Genomic DNA, 13,811 nt, shown 5'->3' with positions numbered 1-13,811 from the left:
GGGGTACAAACTGATTTTAGAAGCTGTCCTGTCCAAGGGACAACAAAGTTGGGGAGATGTATGGAAGGCAGAGAGGGAAGATAGATTCTCTTTCTGCAATGGTTCCATCTCTTCCCACCCCAAAGAAAACCCCACTTGCAGCTCTTGGATTTTGCCACCCAAATCCCACCAGTTTGGTAACTGCCTTCCAAGCCTCTCTGCTTATAATTTAATGTCATTTTCTTCTAGTTTGATAAGAAATCACAATTTCACCCCTATCTTCTCCTCTGCCACCTTCCCCACCACCGTACCCTGTGATGTGTTTGCTGGATCCCTGAGCCAGCTTGGTCCTGGCAGGGGCTGGAGAAAGGAGGGGGAAATGTGTGAGTTGATGGATCAGAGCCCTTTTGGAATGGAAAAATCTCACCCTACACAACAAGGTGTGCAAACAGCATCACCAACCAGCCCTGCTAAACAAAATCACAGCGAGGTTCTGGGCAGCATCTCCAAGAGGCACGGGGAAATGAGCAGCATATCAGCTCTTCAGCCACTTCTGCATCCTTCCCTGGCTCCTCCATCCACACCCAGGCACTGACAGCCTGAGGTGCTGGAGCATCCCATCGCCTCCCACACTTCAAACCACAGATGCTCCAAACTTAACACCTTACAACCACGGTGAAACAACAGCAGCACCCAAGTGCTCCCTGCACGCTATTGGGGAAGTTTTCCCTGCCTCTGAGGCAGCCTCACTCCTCCACTCCCCTGGAAAACACATTTGGGAAAGGCAGCCGGGAAGGGCGCAAACAACTCCCGGAGAACTCTGTGCAAACTCCTTCTCTTGCTTTGCAAAACCTGCGATTCGCCTCCATCCCCGCGGGGTTTTTAGGGTCTCTCTGCAAAAGAGATGCAGCTCGCACTGCCCAGCTCGCTTGTCTGCCGCCCGAATTTCCGCGTGGAGCAATTCCAGAGCGGTTTTGCTAAACAAAAACATGCAAAAAGAAAAAAAAAAGAAAAGGAAAAAAGAAAACCACCAAAAAACAAACCACCCCAGACATCCCCAGCAGAATGCGCCCAGGAAGGTTTGACAGCTCCAACAGGACATCTCATCCCACGACATGTCTACAGCTAATGCAAAATAAATCAGCACTCCGTCTCCCGGCGCATTATTTTATTTTTTTTTCCCTTCTCATGGCACGCTTGCGATTTTGGCATTCAAAGGCAAATCGGCCGCGATTCCAACTCCACACGTCCCTTCCCAGCACACACAAACGCCCCGGTACTTTTCCCACCGCCGGGTCCTGCGGGGGGAGAACCCCGAACTGGGAATCCCATCCTCATCCCTCCGCACCGAATCCACCAGCGCACCTCTCCCCAACAAAAGAGAGTTGAAGCAAACGCGTGGCACCCCGCCTTCCCCCTTTTTTCCTCCCCTCAAAATGTTTATTTGCAGTTTTTGAAGACACCTTAACCCGCCATGTTGAACAAGCTTTATAAATATTCATTTACCGCAGTTCGGGAGCGCTACGGGAAAATACGTCTAGATCAGGGCTGCACATTTTGGCACAGCTGATTGCTTTCTTCTCTTTTCTTTTCTTTTTTTTTTTTCCCTCTCCCTCTCGCCTCCTGCAGCAGCTTTTTTCCCCGCCGCCTCCTTTTCCCCCGCAGATTGAGAAGAAACCCAGCCGCACACCCAAAATAACTCTTTCCGAGAGATGTGCATCAGCCTCGTAAATCCGAAAGGAGGTCGCACGAGGAAAGCAGAAAACGATAGGTGTAACTTTAAAAAAAAAAATTTAAAAAGAAGGAAAAGAAAGATGGGGAGAAGGAATAATAGAAAAAAGAGGGAAAAAAAAAAAAAGAAGGGGGGAAAGCAAAAAAAAAAAAAAAAAAAGAGGGAAGGGAAAAAAAGGGGAGCAAAAAGATGAGAGCATCGAAAAGGCGGTGTGTCGAGGTTTAAAACGCAGCCCCGCACGGCTGCCGAGGGGCAGCGCGGCGCCTCCGGCCGCGGGCGCAGCCGGGCAGCGGCGGCCGCGCTCCGAGCGCCGGTCCCGGCCGGGGGCTCAGCCCGGCTCGCCAGCACTTCCACAACTCCACCGCGGGCTCACCCTCTGCAAAGCGGGGAGGGCTGGGGGATACCCACACCCATCTCTCACGCTTTAAAAAAAAAAAAAATTTAAATAATTTTTAATACATCTCGGAAAGGGGAAAGCCACTCTCTCCGCCCAAGCGCTGCTAAAGCCGATAAATAAAATAAAGGGAAATGCCAGCTGGGAGGGATTGAGAGGGGTGGCTGCCGGGCGCTGTGCCTTACCTGTGCGAGTTTGGCTGATTTTGGGGTGTTTTCCCCGTTTTCCCCCCCGCGGAGCGGTGCGCGGCGCTGCGCGGAGCGGAGCCCAGCCGTGCCCGCGCCCGCACCCGCGGCAGGCTCCTTCCAATATGGCATCCGCGCAGTGCGCATGCCTGCCGCTCTTTTTAGGGCTTTTTTTTTTTCCTTCTTTCTTGCTTTTTTTTTTTTTTTTTTTTTTCCCTTTTAATATTTAGCAGCCAACTCCTTCGTTGACCTTTTTCAGCAGTTTCAAGAAAAGGGATTCGGGAAAAAAAAAAAATATATCCGTAAAAATAATCACGCGCGCATCGCAAGCCACACCGCCCCGGCTGCTCCGCGCCCGCGGTGCCTCCGCACCTTGAGCCGCGCCTCCGCCGGGGATCCGGGCTCGGCGGGCGAGGGCAGGGATGGGATCCACGCGTGGAAGTGATGCCGCGGTTCGGCCGCGCTCCGCGGCGCGGGGCAGCGCGCAGCAGCATCCCGGGCCGGCCGCCCGCGCGATAAACGCCATAAAATACCATAACATACAGTAAAATACAGTAAAATACCATAAAATACCAAGCCTTCAACACCGGAGCGCTGCCTCCCGGTCTCCCCTCCCAACCGCTCACCGCAAGCTTTCATTTCGCTTCTCCTCCTCGTTTCGTGTCGCCAAGAAAGTTCCAGGGAGGGTGATGGGGGAAGAAGAAGGGGAAAAGAGGGAAAGGAAAAAATGCGGCGCATCCCTCAGCCCGCCAGTTCCCTCCGGCATTACCTGTTTATTCCCTGTTGCAGAAAATAAATGAAATCTATCAAGAAAAGCCGGCGAAGGCACAAAGCGGGATGTAAAATCAACTGGTGGACACCCTCCGCCCTCCCGGCGCGCAGGGACACGCACAACTTTCCCTCCTTTGCTCCTCAGGTTATCGGATGGGATATTTTTTTTCTTTCGGGTTATTTGGTGGTTTTCCCTTTCTTTGGCGAGCGCGGGGGATGCACGGCGGAATCGCGCCGCACGCCAGTGTGCGCGGCCGTGCCGGTGCGGGGGTGTTTGCACGTACAGCCACACTGCGGGATTTTTCGGATTGCACAGATAATCTGCTCTCCCCTCCCGAGAAAAATCAGCCCCGCTGCAGGACTGGAAAATCATGCCAGATACCACAGCCCATGCCCCCCGCCCGGCTGGTCCTGCTCTCGGGAGGAGGGCGTCAGAAAAATCCCCTGGGATGGGAGGGAATGGGGATAAAGCCCCGCTCCTGCAGCCGGGGTTTCTCGGGATGCTCCCACCGCCCGCAGATCCCAGAGCTTCCCCTACCCCGGTTTGCTCAGCAGCGGGGCTGGCGGTGAATTTTGCAGGATTTTCGCCCCCGCTCTTGCAGCCCTGCTCAGGGATTGTATAAAGCATCTTTGATGGGGATTTTTGAAGCCACAGTTGCCGTCTCCCTGCAGGCATGATTGGTAGGATTGAGGATTCAAGCGGATGCTTTTGGAGCATCCTCCGAGGTGGGGGTTGGTGCAGGGAACACACATTCAACAGGTCTGGAGGAGAGCAGAAGGAAGGGACATCCCGGATTTGAGGCAGCAACCAGTCCTGGACTTTGTCCTTTCCACAAATTCCTTTTGGAATTTATATAGATAAAAAAACTAATCCAGCTGAATTAAAAATAAAAATTCATTTTTAGTTAGCAATTTAAATCTACCTGAGCCAGCCACAAAGAAAAGGACAGTGCTGAGCCTGGAATCAGCACTGGGTGAGACACAGGTCTGACCTCTACAGCAGAGGGTCCCCTATGTTTCACACCACCCACCCTGTGTGAGCAATTTTTATAGGATTTATTTTACTTGAGGCCAGGATTTCAGCAATCAGCCTTTTCTTTCTATTCAAAGTCCCACATATTCATAAAGTCTCTTTTCCCTGTGCTGAGTTGAACAATCTGGTGTCCAGGGGAAGTGATGTACATCCTTGATGGAGTTATGGGAACATGGTATTGAGATGTATCCTTTTGGGTGGTTCCAGTGATTCCAATATTGAATCATTGTCAGGGTTCCCGGATCACCTTTGAGAAATGACCCATCTCCAGATGGGCTATGTGTACTAATTTGTAAATGAGGTCTTATCAGAGACAGTTTCAACATATGTGAGGCAAACCCCCTAATACCAACTCATATGCTTTTTCATAATATGAAACATTACATACATATCATTCTACAGGCACGAATTATCTATATTACATATAACAGAATTAACCCCAAATGCTGCTGTGACCAGCCCCACACCTGGACTGCCAAATTTACGTCACCCCTCGTGCTCAGATGCAAGTGCTGTCTCCACTTGCCTTTCTCTGATCATTTACAAGCTGAGGATTGAAGTTTCCAGGTTGGTTTTGTGAGCATCCCTTCCTGCAGGAGCAGGGAGGGTGATCTCACACCTGGGGAAGTGCTGGTTTCCCACAGGTGACCCCTGCTCTTCTCTGCCCTATTGCAAGCACCAGCACCCTTTTCACTGGTTCTTGCTGGGGATTCATCATTGAACCTCCCAAATCCCTTTCTCTTCCACTCTCTCCAATCCCTTTCTCTTCCACCAGCCTCTCGTGGATTTTGTGCAAGAAGACAAGTGAGGAGTGGAATAAAGATGAAGAAATATTTTGATTCTGGAATACACTTGAGAAGATAGGGAAGACTAGGAAAGAAGAGCAAATATTGCACACGGTGTTTCTTCAGCACAATCCATGTTCTTGTCATTCACACTCCAAGAGGCCATGGGCTCAGCCTCTCCTGTTCCAGCACATTTTCTGGAAAACATAGAAATCAAGCAGTTCCTATTTCAGGCTTTGGGCTGGATAAGATTTCAAAACAGCAAGGGAACACTGTCAGAACTTCAAAACAAGACCAAAACCCCATCTACATGCCAGGAGAGCATTGAAGCCCTGTTTATCCACATGATTGTGGAAGTTAGTGACATTTTCAGCACAGTGGCATTTCAAATTCTCAACATACTTTTGAAAGGAAGATGCTCTGCAAGCACCATATCTGTGTTCTCTCCTTTTATTCTGCTCTGAATTAGGTTACACTGAGATTCCTCTGGCTGCAGACTCTCTTCATCTAAAGCTCGTGGCATCATCCAGTTTAGGGACAGCCACCGCCACAGTGGCTCTCACAACACTTCAGGTGTTTCTCCATCTCCTTTTAACACCAGATGCCTTTGTGCTTTATTTCCATTCAGGCCTAAGAGGTTTTCCCAGATGTTTTGGTTTCACTGTCTTCTCTGGAGATTTTTCTTCCCTCTTCGCCTTGATTTTCTCTTTTAGCTTCATTTAGAGTGTATTTCTGAAGCACTGATGGTTCAATTTGCCCTGTATATAGATATATTGAAGAAAGCCATCTAAGAGTTTGTAATCTAAATTAGGTCTGTGGATGGTGTCCAAAGAGGTGGTTTTTAAAAAAAAAAGTAAAATAATAGTAACTAAAGCTGAGGGACAAAATTCCCTTGGTACTTTTCTAAGTGGCTGCCACAAGAAAGCTCTCAGATATGAATGAAAAGGTGCAGATTTAGATCAGGTCTGAGCTGGAGATGACAATAACAGCTCCTATTGGCAGCAAAGACTGCATCTTGCTCATTGCTGAGACTACAAATCTCTTAGTGTACATGGACCACAGTAATTGCTGAGAGATTTCATTTTAATACTAGTTTTGAGAGTATCATTGGGAAAAAAGGAAAGTGCTTTGAGAAATAGTGAATTGTGCCCAATGTAGTGTCCCAAGATGTAAAATGGATTTAAGCCCTGGCAGAAACCCACACGGAGATCATCTCCAGTTTCAGACTCAGTGACACTCTGTGACAATCTTACACTGATCTAAAGCAACTCCATTAATTTCTGCTGTCCATGTTCCTTAGTGCTACATTTCCTGGCAACCATGAGCCCTGATCTTGTATTTCAAGTTGTGAACAGAAGTTTAACATCTGAATTTCGTTGTTTCTTTTAACTAAAGCATTTTTATGCAAGTAGCACTGAAAAAAAAGTTTACCTGAGTACCAAGAACCCAAGTTGTAATAAACATCCATTTGCTGTTGCCTCTGATGATCACTCCCAAATGACATAACTGCTCACATTCCAAATTTTCTATAGCTGGACACACGAAAATTCTCCAACCGAGTGAAATTCAGACACTCCCATTACTTTATATCAGATATTAGCAGTTCCTGATCTGCAGGATAGGATTACTATGACAGAAAACTTTTCCCATTTTCCCTTCTGCAGGTTCATGTTTTTGGAGGACACATGGAGATGTAAAGAGATCCCCTACACAAGGAAGCACAAGCACACACACAAACAATGATGTTATATGGCATTAACAGTCCTAATTTTTCTCCTTTCTCCTGGCTTGGGAAGAGAAATGCTCTGGGGGACATTATGGGATTTGTAGGTGGTTGTGTATTTGGTTATCCATTTCTGCCCCAAATGTAAGCAGGTGCCTGAAGGACTCAGAGCATCCCACAAGCTTAACATGGTGCTGAGATGACATTTGTGTTCTTGAATAAATGGCATTAGCCTTGCAGACAGAGCAAATGGGGGGATCTGAGACAACTTTTCTAAAATGTAGGTAAAATAGCAAAGTTGATGCTCTGGAGCTTCATCTGTGATAAATATCAGAGTGGGCTAAAGCTCCTTGGTGGCAGCCAGGTTTCCTTTTAACCCAAAGAATGTGGTTATCTCACTTCTGGAGGTATTTGCCTGCTTTTGGGATGCTGCCCCCAAGCTGCCCTGCACTGGGAAAGGGGCAGGGCTGTGCAGCTGACACTGGGGAATTATTTGGGGCTGGTTAAAAGTGTCCAGCCTGAGTGAGCTAAAGGGTGGAGAGTGTCAAACAGGAGCTTGGTGTGAGAGAGAAGAGACACAGGATGTCACCTGGGGCCACATCACAGTCAAGTGCAGTTCCTATTAGTTCCTCTGCCATGCTCATCTCCTGGGACTGTTCCTGGGCTCACAGCAAAGCTTCTCTGCATTTTCCCTCTCCTCTCAACAAAATGTGGCCTTCAGCTTCCAAGTTTTCACCCCACTTTATCATAATCTTTCCAGGAGGTAAGGACAGCATCAGGCCCTTATTTCATGACAGCTCCTGGGCCAGGTCTTTCACTTCTACTTTTGTCTTCTTTTTATCCATCAGCCCTAATTCAGAAAGAAGTTGGTCCCTGGGAGGTGGCATTAGGATGCTGAAAGACTTGTTTCACAGTGCCATCTCCTGGAGATCATATTCAGGCTGAATTTCTCTGATACCTTTTGCTTTTCGATGTATCCAAGCTTTCAAGGCAGGTGTTTAAGGCATGATCTAAAGAAGAGATTAGCATAAGTGAAGTTAATCCAAAATTTAAACTCCCTCTTTATGCTTCACAGTAAAAGTCCTGCCTCTTGAATGCTGAGAAGAGCAAAGGAATTGCTGGCTTGGGGTTCATAAAATATTCATTGGGTTATGGTCTCACAGGCTCTGCACCTCTTGGCAGCACCAGCCCTGTGTGCAGTGATTGCAGAGGCAACACATCCCCTGGGGAGGTAAAAGGTCCCTTGTGTAGCCCTTCTCCTGCAGGAACTCAAGGAATACCTGGGAAAAAGGGATCAGCACCTCTCAAATGGGAGGTCTCAGGGCCAGGCACCCCCACAGCCTCCAGCAGCAGCTCTCCCCAGACACAAACACACCACCTCCATAGCCCAAAGCACATTATTTAACCAATTTTAATTTATTTTTATTGCCTGTTGATTAGAAATCGCTGTGTAGGGGTTGTGGCTATTCAGCAGAGGGGCAATAACTGGCTTTAATATTAACTGGAAAATCTGAGCCAGTACATCATGCCTGCAGCTCAGGAATGCCCAGAAAGCTTGGTCCCTGTGCTAAACAATAGCTTTCCCACCTTAGCAGTAAATGAAAAGGAAGCACATGTTATACTAAATAAATCACAGCGCTGAGGTTCAATACTGAGGCTCACAGCTATGAGCCCTATTGATCGTGCCAGCACTACAGGAGAGATCCACTCTCCTATCAAAAACTTGCTCATTTCTACCATTTACTAACAGCTTCTCTATTTATTACAAGCCTTTACAGGCTTTGCCTTGGCAGGAAAGCTCCTCCTGGTTTTTAGCCTTTATGAGCTGGTGCTGGGAAGGGAGGCTGGGGAAACTGAGGCAGGAGGAGCTGAGCTCTCACACACAGATATGCAGTCCCAGGGAAAGGCTGTGACAATGGAAATGGTGCAGCATCAGATGCAGCACTGTGGTTACAGCTTTCACTTAACAGGGGCATTTCTGCCAAGTTTTGTGGTGTCAAACAAGTAAATTCTCCATTTCCCTCCTGCTTCATACGGGAATATCCATAATGGCAGAACAAGACCAAAATCTCTGACTGACAAGGATGACCAGGAGCTCACGTTTCATGAAAGTGTAAATTATGCACCACATCTGCATTTCTCATCATTGCTGCACGTGGAGTGAATTCTGTACCATAGTCTGCAAAATATTGAGCTGGTCTGGCTCTCTCAGTGCCTTCCTTGCATGGTGGGCTCAAAACCCAGCTCAGGCATTTCCATGGTTTTGGTACCTAATAGGATTTAGGAGCTGCTCAGCTGTGGGCAGAAATGCCCTGGCACATTCCCAAAACAGCCCAAAAGCCCATCTACAACACAATTTGTGCCCAAAATTTCTCTGGCAAACATCTCACCGTGCAACAAAACCTAATCTTGCAATTACTCATTCGACCTTCTCCCTCCTTCCAGCCCCCGCTCAGCACCGCCCCCAAATTCACAGCAAAGTATTAAAAGTTATAGCAGTACTTGGAGGGATTTTTTTTGGACAGTACTAAAAAGAAAATGATACATTTAGAAGTGTCTCTCTGCAGCTGACTATGAAAAGGGCTTGTGGATGACTTTTGCTCTTTTAATGGCTCCTTCTGTATTAAGGAGGAAGATTAAGAACAAAATGCCACTAATTGCACATAAAGGCCCCAGCTTCCACAACAGAGTAGCAGTACATTGTATTCAGCTTAATCTCCATCTGCCCCTAAGAGCATAATTGATTTTTTATTTTAATTTGAAGAGGCTGACACTTCTTCATTGCCAGGTTGCTAAGCACATTTAATAAGGATGCATACGAGTGGGGGAGTCTGCAGTATGCCATTAAAGGTAATAGGTAACATATTTAAGGTCTTAATGAGCACAGGACTGAGTATCTCAGTGCAGGGATCAGGAAGGGAGGTGTATAAATACTTTTCTTACTAGAACTCTGCTGAGCAAGACATGGCTGTGGGCTTATAAGAAGGAAACAGGTTTTTTTTTTTTAATTAAGTGAATTTTCTGGTCTCATTTCAGACCGTGCCCCCTTGGTAGTTCATATCCTGCCTGCAGGTGACTATGGTTTTACCCAAGACTGACTAACCCCTGACAAGTGACAGCCTCTGTGCCTCAGTTTCCCCACCGCTAAAACGAAAAGAATAATGCCCTAGATTTATAAACCTCTTGAAGATTTTGCTGCTGAAAAATGCCATATTCTGTACTTTATAAGTATCCTGTACTTTGGAAGCACTGTACGGATGGGAGATTGAAATCTAGGCAAATTAAAAGCCAGGTCCATAAAAATATTTAATAATTTTAATCCCTCTTGGATTTCCTATTGCCAAGAATAAGTTTTAGGAATGTAGGAAGATTTTCAAGGAACTCAAAAAGCTGCAAGAAGCTTTAGGTGTGACTCCAGGATCATGTCAGTTCCTCAAAGTCCTTACTTTTATGATGACATTGATACCCTTTTCTCCACTTTTGGACTCTCAGCAAGCCTGCCCAGGACATTTCTGGTTACCTGCAGGCACCCCCAGGCTGGTAGGAGCCTCAGGAAGATTTGCTCCTAGAGCAGCATCTGCTCTGTTTGAAATTCACACCCGCTCCGAAATCCTGCAGCTCCTACGTCTGTCACAAACTTGCAGCCAAACCTTCCCAAAAAAATTCAAGCTTGGAAAAAAATTGTAACTGCTGCCACACGTAGAGAGGATGAAAATCATGAGCACCCATCCTGGCTGCTCAGAAATTCCTGTTGAGGGAATGAGATACAACTTCAGCCCCCAAAGCCAGGACTCTTACCCGAGTAGCCCATCAATTAGAAGTGATTTGGGTTTTGGTGGATCCCAGTGGGCACGATAAAGGCTGTTCTCTTTCATAATTGACATACAGGAAGGATCCTAGAGAAAAAAAACTTGGTTTTTGGCTGTGTGCAGACACCCTCAGACAGAGCCCACAGTGCCCTCAGGCACCAACTGTGTCATCTTGAGTCGACCACTCTGATTTATGTGGTGGAACTGATCTGAAACCCAAAAACAGCATGGGGTGTGCTCAGCAAGAGCTGGTGATATTTAATGAGACAGAGATCTTGTGCAATTCTACCTAATTACTGATTCCCTTTTGATTTTATAAACTGGCATTGCTTCAGGCCAGGATTTGAAGTCTGGACAGGAGTCTTTTCCAGTGGGCATCTCCAAATAGCTCCTAAATGCTGACATTCATGCCAGCCCTATTTTTCTGTGTGTTCAGTGGTAACGTGAAAAAAAATCCAAACTTTCTCAGCTTGTTTCTGTCACACATTATAAACATTAACCATCTTTCAGGTTTTCTTTTGCATTGAACCAGGTTGTTCTCTGATGAATCCAGGGTGCATTCAGGGGTCACTTGGAGGATTTCCCTTTGTCCACAATGGGACTGAGGATGATTTTATTTTACCTTCCTGGCTCTCCAACACTATCCCAGCAAGCCTCAACCTCAAGAACCCTCAGGAGATTCTGCCAGGTTCCAAAGGGAGGGATGTGCCACATCAGTGCCACCTTCATGGGCTGTATTTTCAGCCTTTTTGTGCTGAAAATTACATTTTTTCTTGGGGATGGAGGGATGCCTCATTAATCCCAGAAGAGACCAAGGTGGACATGGCTTTGGGAAGAGGCCAGCCATGAGCTGGATGGACAAGATTTGTCCAGGAGTTTGGACACCTGCCCTTACAGCAAACAACACTAGCAGGGTAGATACAGGTAACATTTCACTACCACTGGACAGGATTTTCAGGATCTTCACTGGGGAAGGTGTGCTTTCAACAGCTAAAACATTTTACCATGAAAAAATTCTTCTCCTTCCTTGCTTTTTGATCACCTCTCATTATACATGTGAGGTCTAAGTGTAAAAGCTTCTTGGCATGGTGTTGAGAAAATAATATGTTTTAGTGCTCTGAAAAAATGTTTTTTTCCTAAAGGAACACAACTCTTTACATGGAAAAAACACATTTGTTTTTTCTCAGTGCAAACAACTGCTGCTTTCTTGCTCACACCTATAATTTCTTAATGTAAAATGAGAGAATACTTTACCCTGACAAATCTTCTTAGTCCTCATCCCAATGTCCTTTAAATTGCCTCCTTACAAACAAAAGGATGTTGCACAGTCCTGTCAAGAGGAAATGCTTGCTGACAGGCGTTGGATTTAAAGTATTGTTTAGGTAAACAAATCATGATTGCAGTCAATTAATTGATTATGTTACTGTCTGTAAAATATCCTATTTATCCAAGATCCACAAAGGCAACTCATTAGCTATTAGCATAAACAAAGAGTGAAAAGTAGGGGCCAAGGCAAAAGGGGACTTTGGAAGAGATGCCAACAAGACAGGGCCAGGGAGAATAATTTCTGTTTGAAAAGCAAGGTCAGGCATGAAAGTTCATGTGAAAATGCCTTCTAAAACTGGCTAGTACAGTCTCCCTGTCTCATATTTGGAATACCTCAGTGGATGCACCCAAGACTGCATTCTGAAATATGGAATTGGGTTTTTTTCCCTGTGGAAATGTCAATATTTTGGGGATTTTTTCATGCTTTATCCCTGAAAGGGTTCAAGGCCAGGTTGGATAGGGCTCTAAGCAGCCTAGTCTAGGGAAAAGCCCATGGCAGGGGTTTGGAATGAGATGATCTTTGAGGTCCCTTCTAATCCAAACCATTCTGTGACTCTGTAACTTTATGTTCCTCTATTCCTATGCAATGACTTGTGCCAAACTCCATGGTAGGATGGGAGCAGTGAGAAATGTCCACGGAGGTCAGATCTGATCAAAGTGACAGCACAGGGCACAGCATTCATGTTCCTCCCCTGCTGAGTTCCAACAGGTGTCCAGGTAGGAAAAAACTTTCATTTTCCTCATGACAAGTTTTAAAATGAATTTGATTTTCAGCTCAGCTTTTCAAAAAACTGGGCCAGTTGAAGCTTTTGGGACAGGAATGGGACCACGTTTCCTGGCAGAACAGGCTCCAAAGGCTTTTCTCCAGCTCTGCCACAGAAAAAAGGCAGAAAACTCAGCATGCAAAGTCATTCAAAGGCATTTGCACAGCAAAGGCAACACTCTCAAAGGAGGCCAACAAAACTCAGAACCAGTAGGAGAGGGTCAACATTTCCTTTGGACTGCTTGGAAAATCCTCCCTGTGTGTGCTCTGAGAGGTGCCCCTTGTGGGGAAAACTACTCAGTTACAGAGAAATATCCCAAAAATTATTAGTGCCAGCACTTGCAGGTCGGAGGCACAGAAAGGTGACTTCGCTACGTGACTGGTCACACTCCAAGGATCCATCATTAGGCCATTCTGCCTCCCCATTTTTCATCTCACCAGGTAGTTTTAATGCTAATCTGCTTAACTACCTTTTTATAGCTGGTAGCTGGAGGCTGGTTGAGTTAAGAAACCTTTACAGTTGTGCAGACATTTACAGGGCTGCTTTAAGACATGGTATATATTATGTATGAAGCTTTATAACAACCATCCATATCAGAGCTGATGGAGAACATGAAAGCAATACAGCACTGCTCCTTCCTACAGCACTTTGTTACAGGTGACAAGAGATAGGAGATCCAAAGGCTCAGTAAAACCGAGAGCAGGAAATTATTTTCCTAAGAGACTTCTAAAGGATTTAATGATAAATAAGACTTTTAGAGCCACAGTGAAACAAAGGGCTGCTTTAATTAAAAAGAAATCTGATCCCATGAAATGTTGAAGGTTGTATTCATCTGTCTGAGCTAGGAGATATTGAGATAAGTGCAGCTGAAGTATTAAACCCCTTTGTAATTGGGGGGAGAAATCACTGCAGGAACCTGGAAAAGAAATTCATCTCCCTCTAGGGTAAATAGCAAATATTTTATCTATGCTTGAGACTTTCAAATTCCACGTTGGAGTATTAAATATAATCTATCTCAATAAAGCAAAACTGTTTTCCAGGCCCAAAACAGCCTGTGAGACACCTTGGTCTGGACCTTTGGGTGAGAAGAGTCCCAAACCCAACCCAAAGCCAAGCAGAAACCCTGGTCCCACAGATTCCAGCAGGGAGTAGAGATTCCCCATAGGATAACTACTTGTATGACAAGATTTTGCAGGTACTTGTGAGGTTTGCTCCACTGGAGCTACACTGTTGTGAACTTCTTTGAATTAAACCCTGCATGAGTGTGAAAACTGGGAAGATTTTTTCCTTCCAGAGTATGAATCAGAGTC

At 45.9% G+C, this 13,811-nt stretch overlaps 1 protein-coding gene across 7 annotated transcripts in view; it reads right to left on the bottom strand.

Moving 5' to 3' along the window:
• SFMBT2 (Scm like with four mbt domains 2) overlaps window positions 1–3,730 on the bottom strand; it is a 107,049-nt gene extending 103,319 nt beyond the window's left edge. For 2 of the 7 annotated variants that reach the window (XM_021530939.4, XM_021530940.4), the window contains exon 1: window positions 3,060–3,544. The gene's annotated coding sequence lies outside the window, so the exon portion shown is untranslated. Of the gene's footprint in view, window positions 1–2,290; window positions 2,446–3,059; window positions 3,545–3,599 lie in introns of those variants that run through there. The other 5 variants (XM_085569296.1, XM_085569297.1, XM_021530941.3 and 2 more) reach the window with 4 other exon arrangements.
• Window positions 3,731–13,811: the final 10,081 nt, after the last annotated feature.

Source organism: Lonchura striata, chromosome 1A (genome assembly GCF_050655825.1).
Source record: "Lonchura striata isolate lonStrDom1 chromosome 1A, ASM5065582v1, whole genome shotgun sequence".
Classification (NCBI taxonomy): Eukaryota; Metazoa; Chordata; class Aves; order Passeriformes; family Estrildidae; genus Lonchura; species Lonchura striata.
The sequence above is the reverse complement of the archived record's forward strand: the minus strand, read 5'-3'. Positions and strand labels throughout refer to the sequence as shown.